Here is a 27624-nt window from a genome sequence, read left to right on the forward strand (position 1 = left end):
CCCGCGGATTAGGAATTTCATGATTTGGAGAGGAAAAAAATTTTGGTAGGGAAGAATTTTTTTTGGAAGTATAGTTGAGTCTAACCGCCCCCCCCCCCCCCCCCCCCCCCCGGATTAGGATTTTGAAGATTTTTTGGAAACTTTAAATTTCCCTTTTTTTTTTTTTTTTTTTTTTTTGCTTTTCAAGATTTTTTGGATGGGTCTGGCCCCCCCACTTTCAAAAACGATGCTACGTGCCTGTCGCGTTTTATGTAAAACACATTGATTCAGATATGAATAAATACTCGTACGTGTTTTTATTAGTGGTAACTGTTATTACATTGCTCGTCGCAATGTATAAATAATATTCTCAAGATGATACCAACAACAATATTCGTAAAAAAAAAATTTCTTTGACACATATTTCTTAATGACTTAAAATTCTTTAATCAATGTTATTGTTTTCCTTAAATTTGATTTTGTGTCAAAAATATTCAACATTACTAAAATTACTAAAATGATATACTTGTCAACTTATCTGCTAATGTTGAAGAAGAAAAAATAGTAAATTCATATGTGGTTTTGACGAAAGAATATATTTGTACAAAACATTCACAACATGTCTTTATCCAAGTTATCTTCACTCTGGGGCTAGCCTTAAGATTAGAAAGTCTAATTCTTTGGGACAGCTTTTATCCTCATCTACAACAAGGCATAAATTTAGTATTAAAGACAAATATCAAACACGATATATTTTGATAAAGCTTCATCTACGAAAAGTTTTTACAAATGACGTATGCTAGAATATTTATCTTAACTAATAGACTTACAACAAAGCAAATACATTGTAATTACAAATACATTTGTCAATACTTCCGTATGTATCTAATGTATCAATTTCTATGACCTGTTATATATAAATACAATGACTTGTAGTCGTATAACATTTTGTGATCTGCTTAGTTCAAACGCGTTTGTCCGTTTTTGTCATCCGGCAATTAATTAACCAATTTCCTTTTTTATTTTTATTTTTTTAAACCGGGTTTTCTAACGAAAAAATCGGGTTATTGAAATGGTGAAAATGGCGGGCGGGCGGCTGCCAGAAGGGTGCCCTCATTCTACGGATTACTCTTCCTACAGTTTTCAAGATAGGAAGTTCGGGGGTTTTTTTTGCAAATCAATTGTTTTTATATCAGAGATGTGCATATCGCTATGATTTTGATTTCTGATGATTTATGGAAAAATATCAGCTTTTGAACTTAGTCATTTTTTTGGGGCAAATTATTGCCTATAGGGTACTCCATTTCACTGGACACGGTAGGTAGTGTTCATCAATAATGGGATGCCATGGATTATGGATACAGTTCACACAAAAGAAAACCCGGTTTGCTGTCATATTAACAGCTTTTCACTTGGTTTAATAGAAATCCTGTAAGATATGTTAACTGAAAATTGTTATAAAATGAAATCACTTTGTCAAAAATGTCGGAAAATTAAACAACTTTATTTGATATATATCCTTTAGTATCTAACTAATTCATATTAAAAAAGTTAACAAGGTAGTTGTTAAGAAAAGATGTTTTATTTTTCAATTCTCATACGAATCAGTTTAAATATGAAAAAGAAACTATTTAAGATCTCTATCTCCCCCATTTCTTTAAACTATTTTCTACCAAAACAATGTATTATGATCGTATTTTCAGATGCGAATGTATCATTGATGCATACTTGTAATATTCATTAAAAAATTTAAATTTTTAATATATCTCCAAACTCCGAGGAAGGGGTCGATTCACTACAAACCCCTGAAGATTTGCGCTCGAGTTTAAAAGCTTTAAAACGTGATGTTAAATGTGTGATAAACATATAGTAATTTATTTGTCATTCAAATTCATTTAATTTTTATTAAATTCATTTTTGTTCTTGTTAGTTGGTATTGTAATTATTGATTTAAAGGTAACAAAGTTTAAATAAATTTTATAAATGGAGAAGTTATTCGGCAAACTTTAATATTCCAGTGAACAGTGTGTATGTCGCAGTGTAAATCGCCTTTATACGTAATGAATCTATTGTTTCCTGACCGTTAGAGAAAAGATAAAGGGAAAACGCAAAAAGATATTGACTTTAGATATGTAAGGAGCGGTTCCATTTCTTAAGAACATTCTTTAGTTAGAATACATCAAGGGATACATTAGGACTGAAGAAGAGTCCGTAGTCTTTCTTTAGGATGCTGCTTACTCAGGATTTGAGTACCCCCCCCCCCCGGAGAATGTAATAAATGGAAGTGAAAATGAAGATACTATTGAGCAGCTCAAGAGCTTAAAGCATACTAAGAACCCCCCCAGTCCTCACTCGGATTAGAATTTCCTGATTTTGAGGGAAAAAAAAATCTTTTGCTTGTGATGATTTTTTGAATAATGCTGCCACGCCCCCTTATAAAAAACGTTCCGGGAAATTACCGTAAATAAAGTGAATAAAATAAATGAGAGCATTCATCCAAATGAGAGCAAGTTACATCTGTTTCCTATCTTCTTTCGTTAGCTCTGCAAAATTTTAAGAAGATGTTGGTACATGTATTTATATTTTAGCCGATTTACAATAACTTCTTAGAGCAATTGTGACGTCAAAGTTCACGTCGGTCATGTGTCGTCTGTCTCTTGAAAACACCCTGAAATAAAACTACGCAAAATATACTGTTTTGTTTACCTAAAAAGCATGTTGATTTTTAAATTACACAATTTATCTGTTTCTCAGAAGTGTTACTTTGATTCTCGCGAGAAGGTATCCAGTCCACAGAGATTGAACGCCATTGATGAATTGCATCGTGGGTCAAAATTTTCAGACGCCGAAAAATTCTGTCAAATCAATGTATAAGAAATCCATTATGACGTAACTCGAAAGGACGATAACTCCGTTAGTCTTATGAAATGGGATTACGTTGTGTCAGCAGTATATATTTGCAATGCATGTATATAACATTTTATCTTGTTCTCGTGAGAGTGTGAAATGTGAAACCATATTTACAGGGAACTGCTGGTCCGATAAAAACAGGGCATTACTTGTCTGAGTAACTGACGCCAAAACAATCGTTGAATCAAAGTGCAACTAGGCCGAATTTTCTATTCACACGCGCCTTGCTGGTAGAGCTCGCTTTGCTAACCGGTGCTGTGCGCCGGCGAGATGCTCTCGCTTATACTTTATGTCATAATTAACGATACATGTAGTTTTCATACATTATGGAATAAGGCTCAAACAAAAACGGAATTGCATTATAGCGGATATTCAGACAATTTGTTTTCGATTTTTAGACTTGGGAAGATTGTAATTTATTAAAAACCAATTAAATCAATATTTTTAAATAACTACAATGACCGCTAAATATATTGGCTGGTAATTCAACTATCTATCTACAAATACAAATAATTAATGATCTGTTATAACAATAAATCAGTGACATGAGACAATAAATAAATTATTTCTTGATAAATTAACGATAAACAAAAACAAATTTATCCCTGTATTCCAGATCACAAGGATTTGTACATGTTACAATTCTATAAATTGACGTTTAATTTCGTCAAACAATAAATTAAAGATATACTTGTCATATATGTAATTCTATCATCGTGACTGATGACATCATTTAATTGGTGATCAATAGTACCGTTCACCCTAGTTTTGTATATCTGATTAGAGTGGTTTAATATGCCCCCCCCCCCCCCCTTTCGAAGAAGGGAGGGCATATTGCTTTGCAGCTGACCGTAGGTCCACCAACAATTTCCGTTTATTTTCTTCGCAGAGGATAAACATGTTGTAATGAAATCTGGTATACAGGTTTATCATGATAATATCTAGGTCATGTTCGATATTAGGTACAGTCATGTAATTTTTGACAGAGTTATGGCCCTTGGACGTCGAAAATTCCAGTTATTTGCAGCTTCCGCTCATTTTCTTCGCAGAGGATGAACATATTGATAATGAAATTTGCTATACAAAATTATCATTAATATCTAAGTCAAGTTCAATATTTGGTACGATTGTGCATTTTTCGACAGAGTTATTCCCCTTGGACTTATAATTTTTTTTATCTATTTGCAGTTTTCGGGGGGTGGGGTTGGTTCTTCTCAGAAGTGGCACATATTAAAATGAAATAATTTGGTAAACAGATTAATTATGATAATATCTAGGTCAAGTTCAATATTAGGTAGGATTGTGCAATTTTCGACAGAGTTATGCCCCTTGGACTTAAACAAATTCCAAATTATTTGCAGTTTACGTTCATTTTCTTAGTGGATGTTTCCAAGGGAGGGAGGGGGGGGGCATAAGTGTTTCACAAACATCTCTTGTTATTAATCAGAGTTACCTTTTCGTGTGTTCTCCCGTTCTATATATTTGTAGATAAAAACTTTCTTGTTTTTCGATCCGACCCAGAGATGGTGAGTGTTGACATCATAACTTAGGCCGAGTGGTTCACCAATCCTATCAAAACCGATCAATAGATCTGACAGGAACTGACCGTCTTGACTTATCCTATGTACCGTTCCGGTAATAATATCACAAACCAGAATGTGTGACAGCGCGTCAATACAAATTCCACGAGGCTCAAAAAGAGATCCTGATTGACTGCTTATATAGGAAAAACAATGTTTGCCACCACAATCTGTCACCACTACAGCACCTTCGTCAGACACCGCGATGTCCCCATTATTGTTCTCTGTTATATATAAGGGGCATTTATACAGGTCGAGTCCTGTGTCGTCGTATTGTATTGTTTGTATTATTTGTCTGGTCTGATCAAATCGGATTACTTTGCCTGTTTCTCCAAACAGGTCAGACATTCCCACCAAAAGATCTCCTGTCAATATAGACCAGTGCACACACCATGGTAGCCTATTAGAGACTGTTGTCTCTGCAAATAGGGTAGATGGTTTCATATCCCTTGACAGTTTGTTGATTTTAATAATTTTGTCTATATAAATCAATTCATTTTCACTGCTCACAGTATGTGACGTAAGGATCAAACGACTATACGTATCCGTCAGATGATGAAGGTTTACACCTTTTTTGTTTGTTAAAATGATGTTGTTTTGATCACTGACCCAGACTAGGTCTGATGATACACTGGATATGTGAAAACAACCACCAATGCATGTAAGCGTAAGAGTTTGCAGTAACTTTGGGGGATATATCACTTTCAGCAGACATTCATATCCTTCCTGAGGTTTTTCAACGTCTACGATTGGCCATTCATTTAGTGACTCCATCAAATCTGCAGCGGCTGGAATAAGATTTAAAGGTATTAGACATAAACAGTAATATTTATGCAATAAATCTACATCATATGGTAATTAGGAGGTCTTAGAAAGTTTCTAGTATGTCGGTCTGCGTTAAGAGTAATCTCTCATGTCGTTGCTACATGTATGCGAAAATAAACAACCGTTAACTTTTATCGAACAATTTTGCCGTCAATTTTGAAGCTGAATAACAATAGATTAAACGTTCTTTCATTGTTCATGTTTGTTCACTTAAGAGGAAAAAGGGACTGCTCACAGATTTTTGGAATTCGAGAAATGTTAGGAAGAGATTAGTAAAGTCAATTATATTCTTTTTTCTTATGCAATGTTTACTAAAATAAGTTCAACGATTCCGAGCATCTCTTTTTTCTTAATATTTCTCTTGAACACACGTACACACCTCCCGAGAAAAGGTGTATCAGTCTAGCTGTTTGACCTGCAATTCAAGTTTATATACCTAAAAAATAGGTAATTAGCATGATCTTCTCCAATGTTAATTTATAGTTCGCTCAAAGTCCTCACTGGAATTGCATTAGGCAGTGATGGTCAAAATAACCAAACAATTTAATTCCTGAAATCGGCAGGATTTTCTAATAGATCTTTCAGTTTCAATGGCATTACAAAGCTGTTTGTTTTTTTTCCCTTTGAACATACTGTGTGGGGTTTTGGCATTATTTTTAATTACAAATTTAAAAAAAAAATCTATCTAAACAATTTATAACCCTAATTTTTAAAACAAAGAATTCAAATTTATGATTATTTTTCAGTTTTTGTTTCGTTCATAGCGAATCTTTGGGATTGCTCAAGCGATCGTCTATATATAAGAAACCGCCTTCGGCAGCATATAGTTATGAAGACCGATATACTTCCTAGAACAAAAAATTTATAAGGTTTGTTCCTGACTGGCTACGGAAATATATCGGTTTGATCAAAATCATTGACGTAGAAGCAAAGCCAAGCCATCTTTGAGATTGATCAACTTGATATATTTCTGCATTTGGTCAGTAACTTTAATAAGTAATAATTTTCAAAAAAATTCACATGATATATAATTTGCATTATTGGACATTTAATTTACTAACTATAAAAGAAAACGATCAGACATACCTGACAGAGCGTCAAGGCGCTCAATATACCTGTAGACAACTATTTTATTCTTCGAAATTACCCAGAGACGATTAGTATTTACATCATAACTCAGGCTTTTTGGTGAGAAAATTCCTAATGGTCTTATCAGTAGAAGTAACAGGAACTGACCATCCTTGTCTAATAGATGTACTGTTGCACGTTCACACACCAGAATGTTTGACAGCGTGTCAGTGCAGACTCCAAGTGGTTGTATTACAGATTTATGACCTGTGTAGGAGAAACGATGTCTTCCTCCACGCTCTGTTACCACTACAGAACATTTCACATTGCAATAATCGGACACCAAGACATCTCCAGTGTTACTATCTGTTATAAATTGAGGTTTACTGTACAGTTCTTTTTCATTGTTGTTTTCTTGCATTCTTTGGGTAATTTCGCCGGCCTGGTTGTACCTGATTACAATGCCTTTATTTGCTGTAGCGACAAATTGCCCAACCATCCCGACCAGAAGATCCTCAGTAAAAGGTGACCAGTAAACACACAATGGCTTCCATTCTGATAGCGTGTTGCTTTTAAGTGTAGTAAGTGTTTTCATATCATTTGACAATTTTCGGATACTCTGTTTTCAATCTATATAAATCAATTCACTCTTGCTGTTCACTGTGTGTACTTCATAACCATTGCATAAATCCGTTAAATGGTGTAGTGTGTCATCTTCTGTGTTCTTTAAAAAGAGATTGGTTCTGGTGTCACTGACCCATACTTTGTCTGGTGTCACAGGGGAAAGATGATGGAAATCACAAGGGAAAACAAAACCACCTGTCAGTGTAAGATGTTGGTGGAGCTCGGGAGTATACATTAGTTTCAGCAGACACTTATTTCCCTCTGGTAAAGTCACATCCTTTTTGTTCAATGAATCAGTCATAAAGCGTGGTGTGTATACTGCAGCATGGGAAGACGGGCTGTCTTTATGAATAAAATATATTTTTTTGAAGAGTATGATGATTGCTCATATATTTGTATATATCTCTGTAGATAGGCAAGATGCCTGATCAGTTCTATTTTTTGTTTTAAACATCTGTGCTTGATAACAAAATCACTGAATAAATTATTCATGAAATCGTTTTGCACAACTTCAATCAGATCAATAATTCGCTGTGCCTTTGTTAACATCTCTGATCGATAGAGGGAGAAATTGTCGATACAAGTGTTGACATCGGCTTTTATATCCGTCAGGAGAACAGGCTTGAAGAAGAGAGAGAATGAGGCATGACTTCTAGTCTCTGTTTGAATGTAGGTGAAATTTATCACTTTATCTCATAACATTATGGTCTTTTGTTTTGAGATCTTTGACATGGTTGTCTTTGCACTGGACACATAAATTACATGGACACGATTCACAAAAGTACTCTGTGTCCCCTGGACACAAAGAACACGGATTGACTTTATATATGGCGCATGCTTTGTCCATAATGTGACCGATCTAGGTTTCAAACTCAAAAGCTGTTCAATGGAGTATAAAGAGTTATATATTTTAAACAAACTAAAGTAAACGAAAATTTCAATCACATTAAGAACTGTTTGACAGTCAGGTATCATGTTTTACATTTAAACTCTGTTCATTTGTACAGAACAAATTATATTTCATTGTTATATGCCTTTATTGATAGAAACATTCAAATGGTGAAAATCAAGCGGTACACAAGTACAATAAAGCAGAAGTGTAACCTAACACATGCAATCTACAATCTAGTCACTGAAGTATTTGTTATAATACTTGGTATTTTGAAGTGACTTAGATTTGGCACACCTTGAATATGGATCTTTTTTGTTGTTTTTTAATGTTTAATCTTAGATTTATATAAGACTGCATTAAAGTATTTGCACAAACATGTAAAAAAAATCTAAAATCTGCTACTGTTAAATAATAAAAATATACAATTCCTTCAAATATATCAGAAATTTAGTGTATCCAGTAATCTATTTTTTCACTTCGCCAAGTAAATTACAATGAAAAGTTATACCAGCTATGAAAAGGGCATGGCCACAATTTTTGTAAAAATCCGTTTTTCTGTTTTTATTATTTACAATGCTTTGGGAATGCATTTCTTATGATCAATTGAAATTTGAGAGTCAGTCGTAGAGTTATATGCAAGATACAGGGCTCAAAATTCTTTGTCATGTAAACATGGCTCGTGTCCTGTTTTTGTTTACAAACAATATGCTTGTACTAGTAAAAATCTTTTTCAAGCTAAATTGTCTTTCTTCTTATTCATTTTTAAGCATAAATAAACAGCTATTATACTTGAACACATTATTTCAGGTCTATAACTGGACTTTTCACTTCAACAATCAAAATGTAAAAAAAAAGGAGAAAAAAATCGTGACCATGCCCCTTTAAGTCAGGCGTTGCCACGTCTTTTATAATTATATTATCGACAAAATAACCGTTTAATATATCACACCAAATCAAAGCGTACACATTATTTGTGGGTTTTTTCTATATGAAAACTTCCAGCGTTTTTTTGAATCTGTAAAGAGGCAGGAGTACATTTGTTATTTATCACTACGCTGTACAATGAATGAATACTTTCACGCGTCTTTAAAAGCTATTTCAACCAAGACCATGGACTTTCCTTGTGTATGGTGTAACTTTCTGTTTCTTGCATCAAAACAAGTAAAAAATGGCGCTGATTGCGAGTGAAATATGCATCATTTGCATAGCTTGAGTTAAAAAAAATGATAAATCTTAATTTCAAAGAGCAATAGCCGGGTAACCAGCAACAAAATAGACAAGCCTACGTCACATTGGTTTTTGACATAAGTACACTAAGTCAACGCTGTTGTTAAAATGGTTCGAACAAATGCATTTCTGCAATTAATGAATTCTAAATAGAAACTAGTTCACACATACCTTCAGTTATATTCTACCCGCTGCGCTTCAACACAATTTTAAAGACTTGGAACCAGATACTTTAGAGCAAATTTTGTTTTCAATTTCCTTCTACAAAATTAAAGTATAACTAGAAGTGAGAAACACAATTGTAATTACATGATCAAACACGTATCTACTTGTACGCACAGGGCATATTTTAAATATATCCGTATATAGAATTTCAAAAACGATCATTATTGAAAGGAAAAAAAATTCTGTTTATTCAAACACTCGCTTGGTTAAGCAAATGATTAAATGCACGGGGCTTTGGTGAATGACTAGTCTAAAAGAGATATAGCAATACAGATTTTTTGTGTAAACGCAGCAAAATCATTATCCATTCTTAAGAGTAGTCAACGGTTTAAATCTATATAAATGACAATTTAAAATCAGGGCTTTTGCTAAAGAGATTTGAAGTCTTCACGTAATGTTCAGCATACATTTGGTTTTAATGACATGTTACATAGATCAAATTATTTATCATTGGCAAGTGAAAGGATGAATTTCAATCAACCTTTTAGAAGAGTGACATAGGAATAACACGAGGAAAACTAATTATTCGACATTTTGGAATTGTATGGTGGTTTAATGCTATCTTTTCATCAAGTCACGTCTTATATTGGCCGCATTTCTCTCTTTAAAATTCAATTTAGAAATGCAAGATAATATCATTAATAAAATATACGTTTGCATATTTGTTTATTGTTGAAAAAATCTTAATGACACACAGGACAAAACTCTGCCATTCAGTCAACTAAATGGTCTGGAAATGTAACTGAATTTGTAGAGCTCTGCCATTAATTCTCATTTCAGTCACATTTCAGATAATTGAATGACGTTCATCCTGTGACACTTTCCCGTTATCTATTTTACATACTTGAATTTATATGTCCAAGTGGTGGAGTTTTTTTATCGCTATTTTTTCTTGTTAGTGTCTTTTTCCAAACCTCAATCATTATTAATAATGATAATTATGTAATCCGCAAAATGTCATGTTTTCGTTATTGGTATGTATTTTTTTTCTGCATAACTTGCAAGATTCTCTTTACTGTTTTTCCACGTGGCTTTATAAAACATGATTCAATCCTTTATTAAAGCTAAATACATTAGCCGTCATTACTGTTCCAGAAGCCTTTATTGGTAGTGCCAATTCCGTGTGATGGTTGTTGAACTGGAACTACAGTTGACATATGATGGAGTAATTACTATTGGAAACGACTCAGTCCCGCTCCTTTACAGATTGGTGTCGATACACGTTTCGATATTTGATAAAATATACACTTTACCGAGATAGATAATGTGATGATGATGTTTATATAAATAACCACATGTATACCAATAGTACTACAAAAGTGTCAGAGCATATGTTGTATGTAAGCTGAATAGCGTGTACTTGTAGCAATCTGTTGTCAACTACATATAATGTAAACAAAAATGATTCGTTTAAGTAATAGCACTTAGGTGAATGATATTCTTCCAATAAGTTAACACCAAATGTAACTTGTACTCAGTCCCCTTTCGTCATGCATTGTGAAAAAAGTACTTTACAATAGAACGCCACCTCTTTTGTTATTTATCAAAAAAGAGTAGCTGTGGAATTTAACACAAACCTTTAAATCAGTAATCCATCGTAACAGTGGTGATATTTTGAGTATACACATTTCAACCAACTAAGCAAAGACAGGAGGACAGATTGAAACTCCGTATTTTAAATGCATTAGATGCTAATATTTTGTATTTACCAGTATTATTTTTTTAAATGGCGTAATGGATTTAAATTCAACTGTATATTGTCTTTGATTTCACCGATTGCTTTGTTGTCCTTGACCTATATGTACGTTTTTGGTTAATATCCAAATGTGATACATACATGTACAGTGTATCTCATGAACATTTTCTAGACAACTTTTCATTTCGATCTACATCGTTTACGCAAAATTTAGATAGGTACTAAATGTATATGCGACTCAAACATATTTACTCTCCGTAGTAACTATCTTACACCTATAAGTAGTAATTATGAAAAAAAAGAAGTTTATTAACATTATCATTATATATCATGTATACATTTGTGTTTTACATATGAAATTGTTGTAACGTTTATAATTTGTAAAGGTAAAGTTTTCTGAGACATATTCTAACAAAGAAAACGACGAAAATAAATGATAACTCACGGTTGCATACCATTTTGGTACCTACATTATATTATTTAAAACTTTGGTTCGATTCAATTGGTTTTTTTGCAATTCAAATTTAAGAAAGAAAAACGTCTTTACTACGCAGTTAGCCTTGTACATGTATCCATTTAAAACTTGATTTATATGCAAAGCTTGAGATTATTTCTGGTATTTAATACTGTAATCTCTACACATGTACCAATATTATCCAAAATCTATTTACATAGGTTATTAGTTATAAAATGCTCATAATACAGTGCAACACATGAAAATGTTTTATTTGAATAAAAAAGCTTGCCTAGGTATGCACGGTAACTACATTCTCTGTGTCCCGTAAAATGCTGTTTTGGCAGTGAGAACTCTGTAAACGGTTTGTATTCTGTTCGTTCACCATTTGGAAATCAGATAATTACATCAGACAATCTCAAATATACAGTCACATTTCATGATCAGTTATACTAAAAGTCATTGTTATTGGACTGAAAGGCAGAATCTCATTTTGTGGTTGTGGTTTGAAACAATTACACGAGTTGTAATAAACAAATAATTTGCTTAATTAACCCAAAGAATTATTAAATTTATCAAAGACTGAGTCAAGAAGAAAATAATAACAATCTAAAGATCGTAAAACCGCATCTTGTTTTCATTTCTAAAAATAATTGTATTTTACTCTTTTTTAACAACTGTTATTATCGTCTTAATGACATACAATTATGCATTTTATCTTAAAGATTTCAGTGGGTAGTTTGTCTCAGAGTTTAAACAAAGCGCACAAATTGTGTATGAAATCGTTGGTCTGAGTATCTGGACACCTATTTAGTGTTAAGTCCTATGCAGTACAAGGTAGTTCCCATTGGAACCCATCTGAGGTCTGGAACACCACAACATACCCCGCTGTGCAATGAAATGCACGAACGTTTTGGTTTTTTTTACTTAGACCCGGTGCAAGTGTCCAATCAACTGACTTCCTGTCGACAATAGGCTTTGACAAATCCAAAATGACGAACAAAAATGGCGTTTTAGATGTAATAACACTTGAGCTAATTAACCTTAAGACAATCTAAACCAACAACATTGGGGAAATACTACTATGTGACTGGATATAATCCATGTACTTTGTAATTATGTAAAGTAACCTTTAAAGCTGTTTTATAGCAAAAAAAATCGTTTGATTTTAAAAACATGCCTATTCGTATTCATATTTGATCCTTTTTTATACATCTAAACAGAAACTTATTTATTTTGGCTTAAAAATTAAATCATTGGTTAGTGCCAAGTAAAATGATATAGCGCAGGAGATCATATAACATAATATATACGTTCTAAGAGAGAAATATTTCTTTAATAAAATTAATTTCTTTCAAGTTCAAGTTCTTTATTCCAAGAGACAAATGTATCATAGGTTATACATATGAATATATTCATATTAAATATACAGTAAGAAAAACAAATTGTACATAATCAATTTGGATAATTCACATTATTGCATAAATTATTATCACACAAATTACACAGTTCTTTGGTATAAGAGGTAGATAATAACTGTGTAACTTTATCGACACTTGGTTTTCGGGAGTAGTATTTTTAATATATTTATCTCTTAAACTACGAAATGATGGACAAATAAGTAAAAAATGGAACTCATTTTCAATTATATTTAAGTAGCAAGTTTCACACTTTCGACTGTCACGTGTTAAATTATCATACCCCCCTGTTTCAATCTTTAAGTCATGTGAGGACAACCGTAAGCGTGTAATTAATTTACGATATTTTACATGAATTGGTTTCTTTAGGTAAACTTGTAACTTAATCAGATATCTCGAATTACATATTAAGTAATTCTGTGATAAGCTACCGTACATAATAAACAAACTTTTTTAAAAACACATAACCTCAAAAATATCCAATATCTGGCCTAGTTAAAGAATGTTGTTACTAGAAAAAAATTAATAAGATTCAAGTTTGTTTTGGCGACAGAATTGAACAACAGGAGTCCACGCCAGCCTTAAAAGTTTTAATCCATTAATTACCTTTCTTTTACTATAATTGTGTTTCTTATTTTTTATCAATTTCATAAATAATATATTTAAATGGTGTGGTCATAAATCATTTTCCTGAACTGATATTACACTTCTTCGAGTTCTTTGAAATCGACCGATGTATGTATCAGAAACAAGTAAAATACAAAAATCCCAAAATACTTGAGGAGAAAAAAAATATGTACAGAAGATTACAAATTAACGAATGAAAAAAATATTACACCAGACTGTAAAAGAGAGAGAGCCAATTTCAACAACAAATCATTAAATAGACGTAAAATAAAACAATAAATTCTTTGCAAACTTAAAACACTTACGTTTATACAAATGTATTACTATTTTTAAATAATTTCCTAAAACTCGTTCATCAATTTTCAAAAAATATCACTACACTTCAATAAAAATAAAATGTTCAATACAAAAAGTAAAAAATTAATCGTTTCTGTCACTTTTCCGTTCTCCTAGCTTCTCGGTATATTTCCGGCGATTTTACACCCTAACCGCGGACATCACATATAGACAGGTGCAAGGACAGATGATACAACCGTTGTAACGGTACGTAGACAGTTAGGACCCCTCAACACAACACACATATACACACGTTTTCAGCGTAAACCGCTTCCAGTCACCAATATCAACGCCACGTGTCCCCGAAATGGTTGAAAAATGGCGGGTCTGGCCCTCTAAAGCCACTCTCGACGTTATTACAAATCAGTATACAAACTGGTCTAAACCGTCACCCCTTTAACATAATGACCTTCTAAATAGAATCAAAAAATCTTTAAACAATTCATCGTAAGTGTTCATTACTAAACTAAGAATTTTTCTATCGAACACGTGCTTTGAAAACTTAGCTTTTTATATACATGTAGTAAATAATAAAGTAAAAACAAATTACATTTGAAAATAGAAAATAAATACTCTGAGATTGTTGACAAACACACAGAAAACAAAAAAAACGTTTCCCAATCTTGAAGACCAACATGTTCCTCTGAACACACTGCTGGACTGCACGGACTGGGGGTGCACTTTTTAAAATAAGCAGTGTACACGTCACTACAGTGACAGCTTTAAAGGGTAAAAAGAAAAGCGGGGAATTTAAAACATTTATATATAACCATATCAAGTACGTTACAGTACATGAATATGCTACAAACATAGAAAAACTAAAATCAATATGTACGGATTAGTACAAATCAATACAAAAAAGCTGTTAGATTACACATGTAAAACATACTCTGAAAACAAAAAAAGATCATGATTTACCGTGTCTCCCGTATTTTCTTGTCTAAATCTAGTTCTGAAATCTTGCTCCGAGATCTAAAATTTATGTTTCTATTTTCAATATCGACATGAATTCTAAACATGAAAGTAATATAGAAGTAAACCAATAAATTAGTTGTGAACTGTCTGATATATGTGTTGTAAAATGTGAACATCATAATACAATAACATTATGTTATTGAATTTACTGTGCAATCATAAAATATTTGTACGGGTCAGTTTCTGTAAATATTTTTTTTTATATTCAATGGAGACGTTATTTGCTTCTAGAAAAATGAAAAAATATTGGGAAATAAAAAACCTCAACTGTTGGAGATGTAATTTCGTCAATAAAGTTGACGCAGCAATAATTGAAATGATATCACAGTATATTTTTCTCACCTCGTGTAGAGAATAAGAACAACTAAAGCAACAATTAGAATGAGAGCAGCTGCGACACTTTCACCATTAAAACTCATTTGTTGTTGCGGGAGAGAAATAGCGGCATTGTCTGAAGTTTAAAGAAAAATATAATTAAAATATCATTATTATCATCAAAAAGCGCTTAGATTGTAGTATGTTTTACTAATCTTTTAATAACGACAATCCGTTTAGTTTAAACTTATGGTCACAGGACACCTTTTAAGTAAAAAAAACCCTAATTTGAACAGATCGTGATCCCGACTAAAAAAAAAACCAGCCAATGATTGGCCAGATCGTACCACGTTGTTCATCACAACCGAATACATGTACAGAGTTTTTCTACGAGACATCCGATAAGAATATAGTGCCTTTAGGAACGCTGTTTACCCAGGGTTTGAGTTTTCGAATATGGATTGTTAAAAAGTTCAATGTCATGAGTGAAATCTGTTCTAAACACTAAAAGTATTTATGAAATGAATTATTACGGACAACCCATTCGAAATTTTTACTATTATATGGAATTAGGCTCAAACAAAGTTAGACTTTAAGCAAAATAGAGGAAATTCGGACAAAAATTTTCAAATTTTTTTCACTGAAATTTTTTTTGTAGCATTGTAATATTCAAAGTTGAGATTTTATTTGTTATTGAACATAACTTTCCATATTTCATGTTGGTTTTATCGGACTTGTTCGTTTAGATATTCGAATGGCAACATTCAAAAATATTGAAAAATGCTTAAAATCGATAAAAGACACCATATTTCAAAATTTTGTTCATTGACCTCATATTACTTATATGCCAGCAGAGTAAGGTAAATATATCAAGTTTATTGTTGTTAATTTTTGAGTATTATCATCATTCATTTTTTTGTAAAATTTAATCAAAAAAGGGTGGGAATTTGAAAACTGATAGAGGAAATTCTGATTGGAATATTCATAAAAATTGTTAATGAAAACTGAATGCTTTGTGTCTGTTTAGTGTCACTGCCATTCATAAACTTCATTTTTGATAGAGCTTAGTCATTTGTATTATTTTCTCAATTAAGAAAATTTCAATTATAGTGTAAAATTTCTAGGGAGTTTTCTTAAATTTTCAAAAAATATTCAATGGCAATTATCTCAAAAAGTAGGTCATTGACCTACTTTTTCTAAAGTGAAAAATACCAGGATAGGTCTTTAACACACAATAGATGGTTTTTCATTGTCATTAGTGATTTTTTTTTTATTCTGAGTAAACGTATACCTGAAATATTTTTTTAACAGCTTCTATCCACATTACTACCTCTCTCCCTTTATATATTGCTGATCTTATGTTCACATTTAAATATTATAAAAGGTACACACAATATGTAGTAAAACATGCCTAAGACAGAATTTTAAAGCAATGATTGAAGTTGATTGTTAGCACAGACGAATAATGTCAGTCAGCAAAAATTCCCTATACATTACATACAAATGTAGGTAAAATGCAAAGTCATTGCTTACCATATACTTCTACTTCACACAAATTGGTTTCAACATAATTTGAGTACTCTTGAAGATATGATACTTCTGGTAGTCGTTCGTTGTAGTATATGACGTATTGTCCATGTACAGGACAAACTGTTGTGAAGACGGCAGGTATGGTATTAAGTGTAAAGTTACTGTCCTTAAAACACAGCACTCCTCTAGATCTGTTAGTTGTATTAGAAACATACACGGAGAATCCCAAAAGACGTGGAGCGTAGTAAGTGCCTATGAAGAGTTCAATGAGATATACACTTTCAGTTTGTTATAAAAGTGATTGAGTTAAACAAAGAGATTTCAATATAAAATACAAGTTATGAAGATTGAATTTAACAAATAAACTAAAACACTGAACACTAGAAGCAAACAAAAAGAAGCACATAACAACAGACATTGTGAAAAAATCTGCAATAGAGGACATTTACGGTTATTATTTTTTCAGAATATACTCTTGTTTTATCCTTTTTTTGTACACTGTTCAAGTATCTGAGACTCAGTGAAGGGTGACTCTTTGGCAGAAATGTTGTGTTCCTATAAAAGTCATGCATGACCTAAACAATATTATGCTTCGGAAGCTTACCAACGAGTACAGTTTGCTATATGTTATCAGAGGACAACAATTGAAAATAACCATACCCCATGCATAATTGCTCTTTAAGAAGTAAATCCTTATGTGGTGAATGTTTTGTATCCTGGTAAGATTCACCCACCAGGTGGCGTTTTGTTTGCTAGCAACTGATGAAGAACATTGACCTCCATTAAAGCTCAGGTTTGATTTTTGTCCATCTACAGCATTGCTGGCGTCGTACCTGTTGTCACCTGGTTTATATTGGTACTGCATATATGCAGGTTTGTTGAGGGCAAAGTGAAGATATGCATGATATACTCTGAATAAAAAAATACGCCAAAGTTGTGGCTGTTAGCTTCACGCTGTCTATATTTTGTCATGAAGTGCATAGAAATTTCAATATATCCTAGAAAGTGAAAAAAAATGATATTCACAAAAATTGATTTTACTATTCTTCATGCCTTTATTTATTCTATTCACCAACACTGCTTTTTAGATTGTTATAAAACACGCCAACTACACCAGTGCATGCGCATGTTTGTCTATTGCAGAACACTCGGAACACCATTTTTCTAATTCTTTGATATCAGATTCTTAAAAATGTTTGCTCACAAAAGGAACATAATAAGATCATCAGATAAAAAAGGTATTTGATTCCTTATTTTCTCCTGCTTTTACGACTACAGTCCATTGAAGAAGTTCCTGAGATAAAATCAACTGCCAATATGCAAAATTATAATGTCTGACAGATAAAACTCTAAAATATTTTATTATTGCAGTGTTATAATTTTTGTTATATAGAACAGTACATACTGGTTTAATTCAGCTATTCTTACCAAAATTTAATATTTGTTGTAAAAAAAAAATTCTAAAAACCGATCATTGTAACACTTTATTTTTCAGATGTTTTTGGCCCGATCACCGAAGAGATAGCAATTACAATTTCGAGGAACAGTTATACTAAACATAGTTTTAATCATAGTCATAAATTCTTTTATAAATGCTATTCAAAATGCAATTATATGTTTATTTATAGGCCAATAGAATGTTATGTCATCATTAGACACATAAGTCAAAAGTTAACTTTGTTAATCATTAGCAATTACAATTTCGAAGAATAGTTATACTAAAAATGGTTTTAATCATAGTCATAAATTCTTTAATATATGTCATTCAAAATACAATTATATATTTATTTATAGGCCAATAGAATGTTATGTCATCATTAGACACATAGATCAAAAGTCAACTCTATTAATCAATTTATAAAAATGTCTAAGTATGGTATTTTTTTAATAAACAATTTAAATCTTTATACAAAAACATAATTATACAATTTAAACCTCTCAGTCATATTTCCTTCCAACAGACATGTTGACAACATTTGTTTCCGTATTGTGTGACAATGTAAACAAAATATGTCCACAACAACTAACTTAAACTTTTTTGGAACTGTTGTTTGTATCTCCAAAGACATATTTACCAGTTGTACTTAAAAATGTATTAATACTATGGGAATCAACATAAAAACAACCCCTTAACTCTGATTTTTTTAATTCAAAATATTTCATCACCATATCCAGGACTTACTTCTCAGTCAAATTATTACACATATGAAAAGCAAATAAAATCTATTACATACCATAGGCGTGATTAACTTTTAGAAGACAAAGAATGAAAACTACTCCGTTCATATTTGTGAATGGCGATATTCTGTTCATATAGTTCTCAAAAACAGGAAACAATCGATAATCATTTTGATAAAGGTTTAAAATTAAAATTGTCGTGATATATGTTCATGCATTCACAGGGAAGTCTGTAAAATGAACAAAACTGATGCGGCACTTAAATTGATTTCGAATAAAATAATTGGGGATACATTATCGTATTTTAAGTATCACTCACAGTTTTGGGGGTTAATTAATTTGTCGAATAATCAATTGAACTGTTATAATACAATTCTTATTGACAAACACTTAATATATCATCATTAATTATTATAACCACGTGCTTCTTAAAAGTTTCTAGTTTATAAATATAGCATTAAGATTTATATTTTGAACCACTTAAGTGAATGTAGTAGAATATTCACAGTAAAGCTTTGGATTTTTCGTCCATTTTCTGTTTGTTTGTTTGGTTTTTGTTTCGTTGAATAATTTATTTCTTCATTTTATACATTCATATATTGACATTCAATTTCCTATTTTTCAACAAAAAAATCTATTAACATTTGTGATATTTTTCTTAAATTGTTTTATCATTCTAGCTAATCTTCCCTATCCATTTTATCCTATCAGGTCTAATGTGCAGAATGGACATTTAGGAAAAAAAATATCTTGACTTTGTTTAAACTCAACTTTGTTCTTAAACATTTTTTTGCAATAAATGCCATAATGAATATAGAATAAATTTAATATCAATCTTGATTATTCTTTTTGTGTATTTTGCAATCTGACTCCGTCATTCCATCCTATACATTGTAAACTTAATGGATAACAGCACATCATTAAATGATAAAATGTCATTAGTAATATGTTTTACGATGCTACCGTTGTGGCAAGCACAGCAAGAAATACACACACCTTGCATCATTGTAAACTTTGTGTTATTTAGTTTTCAACGGACGTCAAAAAAAAACTAATGTAATATTATACGATTGTTATGTGTGAGAGAGAGAGAAAGAAAGAGAGAGAGAACGAACCCAGTCCCTGTTTGTAGGTGTGTAATTACCCCTTCTTTCCGGTTTTACTATATACAAGTTCTGCTTATTTTTTAATTGTTTATTTTTTCTCTTCATTGTGAAAATTTAGTTAAATCTGTATAACCTGGTTTGCACGTCACAAGACACGTCACAATGCACCAACGTCAGAAACGTACTAATCCACTTGACGTTACGTTTGAACTTTGAACAGAATATTATCATTTTTAAAAGTAAAACGGACTCAATTGGTACAGCAAATTACAGAAAATTAAATTATAAGAAATGAACTTAATGTCTTCCCAAGTTATACTCGTATAACCTGCATGGTTGGAGCAATTTACTTTTTTCTTAAACAGCTAGTCCATGCATTACAGATGTTGGATCCACCTCAAAAGGACTGCGAACAATAGCATTGTCAAGCCGCCTAACTAAAAGTCATTTTTTGAAAGTTGTCTAATTTAAGTTATTTTGCATTACATTATTATATATTTTCATTAAATATAAATAATTTGGTCAAACAAAGAGATATAACTTTGTATTTTGGGTAAAAATGGCTTATTTCATAATAGAAAATAACGGAAAACGGAAATGTTTGTTTTAAAACACCCCCCCCCCCCCCCGTGAAACAAAAATTCCTTTTAATTATTGTTTTTTTAGCATATTTTTACCAAAAGTTTGTTGTTTCATGGGGGGAACATATGTCTACAGACCGAAATACATTCCAAAAAAAGAATTTTGCTTTGTAAATTTTCGAAAAATAATTAACAGATATGAATTAAAATCAAATTTTACTCTAATATATATCGTAATTATGTTATTATTAAGTTTTTATGCACATATTAGCCGCTAAATAATAATTTCCTCACTCATAGAGACCGATTTTAATGAGAATCCTGCGTTAGCAAAACTTTCGTTTAAAAATAAATAATTTGATTACAAATTTTATTTTGATATAAATTTATTAGGATTTGATTATACTTTTAAGTAGAAAACCTAGTTTTTGAATATCTGACAGAAATTCCGAAATATTTTGATGTAAAATGTAGGCGGGAAACGGGCGTTAGCATTCGCAGTTCTTTATCACGGGACATATAGCCCGAGAGCACGGTGACGTTAACCATGACTATTTTTGTCTTTGTTTACGTATCTCGACCCAATACGAAGGTATGGAACTATGTAACAAATCTCTCGGGTCTCGCCAAAGCTTGTGCGGTACTCAAAACGTGTCTTTAAACCTCAAGACACGGTAAATTACCAGTTGAATATCGGCCATTTTTGGCATAGCACCACGGGTGAAAACATTAGAGAGCATTATGGGACGTAGACAAAAAAATTGATGAATCTGTAGATTTAGCTCGTTCTTTTCCCCGCGCACACTGGTTCTTAGAGCTCACTTCGCTCGCCGGCGCTGCGCGCTGGCGAGCTGCGCTCGCTTTTATATACACTTGCAAAGTTAATTTTATCACTGCAATTTTGAAAGACAGTAGTGTATTGTATCCTCAATGTACATAAAAATAACTTAAATTTTATTTGGTACTGGGTAGTGCAGTATCCAAGTGTTCAGATTAATATTAAGGATGTATTGAACGCTTCAATATTGATATATTAATATGTTTCACATGTACTAATGAATTTCATTTATCGTCATGAATTAGAATAACGTTGGGACTTTCACATTTTTATTTTCTTAAAAAAAAAAAAAGTGCATTTCTTGTCAAATACAACTTGAAAATGATGAGTTCTATAATAATAGCCATACTTAAACATATATTTATTTCCATCCACTTTTAAAACGCAAGGTGCTTATACTGATTTAATGTGAACTCTTAAACAAGTCACCAATAAGACAAAATTGGCATGTTGTTGAAAACGGTTTATTTGCCAATTTCCCGTTTAAAATTTCAAATTTAACAGGAATAACAATCTCCACATTTATCATTTTATTACTTCCGTCATTTTTTTCATAGTGGATGTTTTTATCTTTTTAAGAATGACATCTACTTTTTCCAGGTAAGATATTTTAACCAATGTGGCCAATAAATTGATCTCTAATTATCAAATATTCAACGTTTTATTTAATTAAATAAACTCTTCAAACATGTATTTCAAAAGTAATGCTTGTTTATTTTACAGTGCTTTTAAAAACAAATGAAATTTCATGACAAAAATACTCCAACTAACTATATTTAATGCACATAGGTAGATTGTTTTATTGAATATTTATCTTGCTTCCATCTTTATTTTGATTAATTCAACCCATCTCTCTCTTTCTCTTTCCCCCTTTTTCATTATTCAATAAGCTCAGTGAATAAATTAAAATTTTACAAAATGAGTCTGACATGTTTTGCAAAATTGAATACATGGACTGTTGAGCTATAAAATAATCCGATTTAACTTTTCACCTGATTGTCCAGTAAACAAAGAACTAATCTTTATATAAGGAATACGCACTCAAAGACTAAAAGGTTTTTGTTTGCTATTAATTTATAGTGAAACATCTGAATAGGTAACATGCATGTTTACAGAAATTGTTTTTAGAAAATAAATGTAAAAGTTCATGTAGAATTTTTGATAAGTGAAAATACTCACAGGAACACTTATTTTGTTGATACAGTACAAGAAGAAGGAATGTGAGCATTACCTGCCTCCTTTAAGTACATGTACATGGACATATTTCTTCAAAGAAGATAACAAGTTAAATTTGTTTCCTAATTCCATTTCGTAATTTATCTTATTAAAGATACTTTAACTTTAAATTCAATGCTCTTCGTTGTTTATCAATACAATGCGAATGCCGAGAAATTGATAAATTAAAAGCAATAATCAGTCGAAACATTGGGGAGACATTGGATGTACGCATTTCAACCAAGGTATTAAGGATGATAAAGAAACTTTAGTATCCATAACGCATTAAGTACTTGTGTTGTGATTTTTTTTTCTAGAATGTCGTACTGGATTGAAAGTAAGATGGATCTTGTAATTGTTCTTTTGATGATATTATCCTTGACATATATTTATGGCTTCGGTACGTATCGAGATATTGTATATATTAAGTTAATTATCCAATACAGTTACTTATTACGTCTAACACGTTCAAGCAATGGTATGTTTTATATTAAATATATGCAACATAATCATTTCTATGGGTTCCCTCATTGAGGTTTTTTGTTATATATAAAAAAAAAGAATGATCAAAATAGTTTTTTAACCTTTTTATTATTATCTGTCGAGAATATGTTTTTCTTTTGTGTTTAATATTTAGTGTTTTTCAAATGTACATTAATTTTTTTTCTTGGACAAAATTCAATGATAAAAAAAGACACAAGTGCAAGTTACATGTAGCTGACCGTTGGATATAATTTTACGTTGGCAATCTGTACCTACCTTTCATCATCATTTTATTTCGATTTAATCGTTTTGATCGATTAAAATTAAAGAAGGTAAAAACCAATCAATATGCATTTAAAACATCGTTTTCATAATTACATTGTAGTGGTTTTGTAATCAATTATAACTGGATCAAATATACACGAAGTTTTTAATACTGTTATTTCTAAACAAGTATCAATATTATCCATAATTCAATTCCATAGGTATTTCATTCTTATATTTCTCACACAATGAAACACATAATGTATATATTTCTTTCAACTTTTGATAGAAAATTTGGTATTACGTGGGCATACATGGCAACAGCATCCATGTTTGCCCGAAAGAAGTGGTTTTGTCAGCGAGAACGCGGTAGACGGTTTATATGATGATCGTTCACCATTTGGACATCAATGCACATTATCAAACAATTACCGATACACAGCTGAATGGAGAGTGGTTCTTGGAAGTGTGGTCAGCATTAGCCATGTCAATATATTTTACAGGACTGACAATTACCGAGTATGAATATCCTTTTGAGTTTAAAGGCATGAGGGATCAAACTGTCAATCTTAAAATTATTTACTGATATATAATGTTCTTGACAAAATTAAAAACGTTACATAAATCAAATCTAGTCAACATTAGCCACAGCAATATCTTCTATAAGACTGACAACTCACCGAATAGGAATATGGGTTTTCAAACGGAAAAATCCAGTTATCAAAATGGCAGGTGCGCGGCTGCCAAAAGTGTACCCTCATTGTACGGATAACTTTTCCTACATTTTCCAGATAGGAAGTTGTTCTTTTGCAGATCAATTGTACATATATCAGAGGTGTGCATATTGCTAGGATTTTGATTTCTGATAATTTACGGGAAAAATCAAGCTTTTTAACTTAATCATTTTTTGGCAAAATATTGCATATATGATTCCCTCATTGTATGGATAACTTGTCCTACAGTTTTTAAGATAGGTAGTTGTTCTTTTAAAGATCAATTGTACATATATCAGAGGTGTGCATAAAGTCAAGATTATGATTTCTGGTAATTGATGAAAAAATTACCCTCTTTTGAATATAGTCATTTTTGGGCAAAATATCGCATTTAGGGTATTCCATTTCACTGGATACGGTAGGTAGTGTTTATCAATTCAGGGTTGACATGGATTATGGATACAGTTCACAGTAAAGAAAAGCCGGTTTGCTGTCACATTGACAGCTTTTCACTTGTTTTTCTTTTAATTTTTATATTTTTTTTTCAATTGTAATTATTAATAACATATATGTAAAATACAATTTTACCCAAAAACAATTTTAACCAAATACAATTTTCCAAAAGAACAAGAAGAGGTAAGTGAAAATCGTTATATTACAAACTAAGATTTAATTATATTTCTATCCTTTTATGAGTAGGGAGATTGGGAAAAGTAATATATAAATTATTATCCAGATATAATAAACATGAAAGCATTTGTGAAATTTAATTATAATTAAGTTATCTTACCCTTCATTTAGTTTCCCCCCCCCCTAAAAGATTCAAGATTCCGATAGAAACACAATGCATCAATTACAAGTTCTTGTCTCCTCGAAATATACCGACCGTTTTGTTGGGGTTTTTTTTTTTTTTTTTTTTTTTTTTGTATAGGACCGACTGCATACACGTCGAGAATGGGCGGATATTTTCTTTATGTATCTAATACAACTTCAAAAAAAGATGGCCATCTCTGTTTCCATGAGATACAAACCGTAAATAGAACTCCATCAGAGGACCAAATCCTAAACTGTTCCATTCATGGACGTTACGTCATATACTACAACGAACGCAACCAAAGTCATACATATCCGAGTTTCTTTTCTCGATTTGCATACAGTGATTTGTGCGAGGTGGAAGTTGATGGTAAGTGTTTAATCAAGAAACAAGTAGTTACATATCTATTTTATGAAGTTTGTATTGTATTTTTCAAACATCTGTTTACAAAATGTATATACTACATACATAATAAACACATAGGTTGCTAAACGTTGGGGAAAAAAACCTGGAAAAATTAGTTTTACAGAAATGGCAAAGTCTTTCCTTCATGATAACAATAAAACCAAATATATAATTGGGTTTTCCTTTCTACCTAACAGGCGAGCTAACTTTAAGACAAGGGAGAAATCGCTGTTTCAATTGCACTTTTTTCCTGCTAAACTATATACATGCATCTGTAAATCAATCAAGCTAATTTTCAAAGATTCAAATGCATTATATAATATGAATATATAATATACTATTTTAAAAATGTAATGTTGTCGAAAACCACATCATATGTTTGATTTTTTTCCACTTAAACAACCATACTAGATGTCTGATAAATATTTAAGACATTAGTTACACACCTGCCTCTATTCATGCTTTCCAATGTAAATGTAAATCAATCTTAATAATCAATTTAAATTGGTTGTAGAAAATGGATATTTGCGAGACACTTGCATGTTGCAGTGTCCACCAAACTGTCAAGAAAGACGCAAGACATCCACACGGGTCATTGTCTAGGATGTATACCAGGGCACCAGGGTCCAAGCTGTAATCAAGGTATTGTTCTTAGTGTTCACAATAACCATTTCATAAAAATTAACTCATTCCATATGTATTTACATTATACATGAATTTCAAAAAACATTATGGAGACTTATTTTGGATGTTTTACTTAAATCATCATATACAGGAATACTGGATATATAAGCAATATCTTAAAATCTTAAAATGAAATACAAAAAAAAAAAATGATCCTCAGTGTAAATTGTGTTTTAAGATAAATCATTATACATTTAAAATAGTCCTTGTTTGTTGAACAATTTCTTTTTAAGGATTTCCTTTTCTAATGTCGCTTCCTTCAAAATGCAATCTTAACAAAACAGTATCTATTTGTCAAATGAAGTGTAAATATAAGACTGATAAAACGTTATGACTCAAGCTGGGAGAGTGATATCGCCTATAATTAATCATGCCTTTACTACTTAGTTATACCCTTCATAAAAACACGTGCACCTTTAATAGTAATTAGTAAAACGTAGACAAAGGACGGGTATTTCAATATTTGCATTGCGATTTTTTAATAAATCTTTAACGAATATTGCTAAACCAATGATTTTTTTTCTTTGCAAGGGTTAATACAAATATTATACGATGGAGGTAATCTATGTCCGATTATGTATATGATTATTATCAAAGAATATGTTCCCCGGCCTTAAGGTTCCTCACTACACATTGAAATAGTTTCTTAAATCAGCAGAAAATTACTTGATTATAATAGAAAGCATGATGGATATAAAGTAAATATGTCAAATAGGCGAAACAATGTGCAATTTAGATTTTAAAAAATGATATTTTCAAAAATTTCATTCAGTAAACATGAGCAAAAGCCCCAGGCGCATTCGAACTCATGATCTGTGGTTCACAAGCCTGATTCTTTAACCACTGAGCTATGACGATATACATCTTTATCGATTGATACAAACAGTTTAACAAAACATTTAAATCGCCATCTTGTGACGTAGTGTCTTAAACAGTATAAGTCTCGCTGTAGTTAAGAACCTTAAAAATGATCTGAAATCGGATATAGCTTCAATATAATATGAACAACTATGAGTATCAGAAGTCACAATTGTTATTTTATTATTTCAATAGTACGCGTTTCTTACAGAACTTATCTTTTCCTCACCAATTTTCATTGGAATAATCATTTGGCTACCATTTAGTCATCGTCCCAAGTCAAGTTTTTTTTATCTACTCGGCTCTGCATAAACATTGACCGAATAGGCAGAGTTTGACGGGGTTAGAAACCTCGCACGCTGGTTGGTGTCTTACAAGTTTTCATGATCCAATAAGAAATGTTGTTTCAATAATGATGATAATTGTGCATTGATCAATGTTGATCCGTTGTCAAATAAAATTGAGACGGACTAGTAAGTATTTGACTTAATGTTATCGGTTTCTTGTCCGAGTGAATCCATTTTTTCTACAAATTCGTTTTTGTTCACGGGAGCAACCATGTTGCTATATTGTTTCTGTTTAGAACACACTCTCTGATTGGTCAAAAAAGAGGTCACAAAAGTTCGAAAATGAGTACACTCACAAGTTGGCGTAATCGTTAAGCCGCATATGTATTGTATTTTCGGTCAAGGGTCTATGAAGAGCGGAGCGGATCAGAAACTCTTGACTTGGGAAGATGTCGTTTAGTTTATTCTAAATTAAGTGAAATAAATGAAACAGTGTTAAACGTTTAAATTGTTCAAT

At 31.7% G+C, this 27624-nt stretch overlaps 2 pseudogenes; one reads left to right on the top strand and one right to left on the bottom strand.

The window, feature by feature from the left end:
• Positions 1 to 619: 619 nt before the first annotated feature.
• LOC128172117 (uncharacterized) lies at positions 620 to 7833 on the bottom strand (annotated as a pseudogene).
• A 15084-nt stretch (positions 7834 to 22917) lies between these two features.
• LOC128174219 (uncharacterized) overlaps positions 22918 to 27624 on the top strand; it is a 5499-nt pseudogene continuing 792 nt past the window's right edge.

Source organism: Crassostrea angulata, chromosome 2, assembly GCF_025612915.1.
Source record: "Crassostrea angulata isolate pt1a10 chromosome 2, ASM2561291v2, whole genome shotgun sequence".
Taxonomy (NCBI): domain Eukaryota; kingdom Metazoa; phylum Mollusca; class Bivalvia; order Ostreida; family Ostreidae; genus Magallana; species Magallana angulata.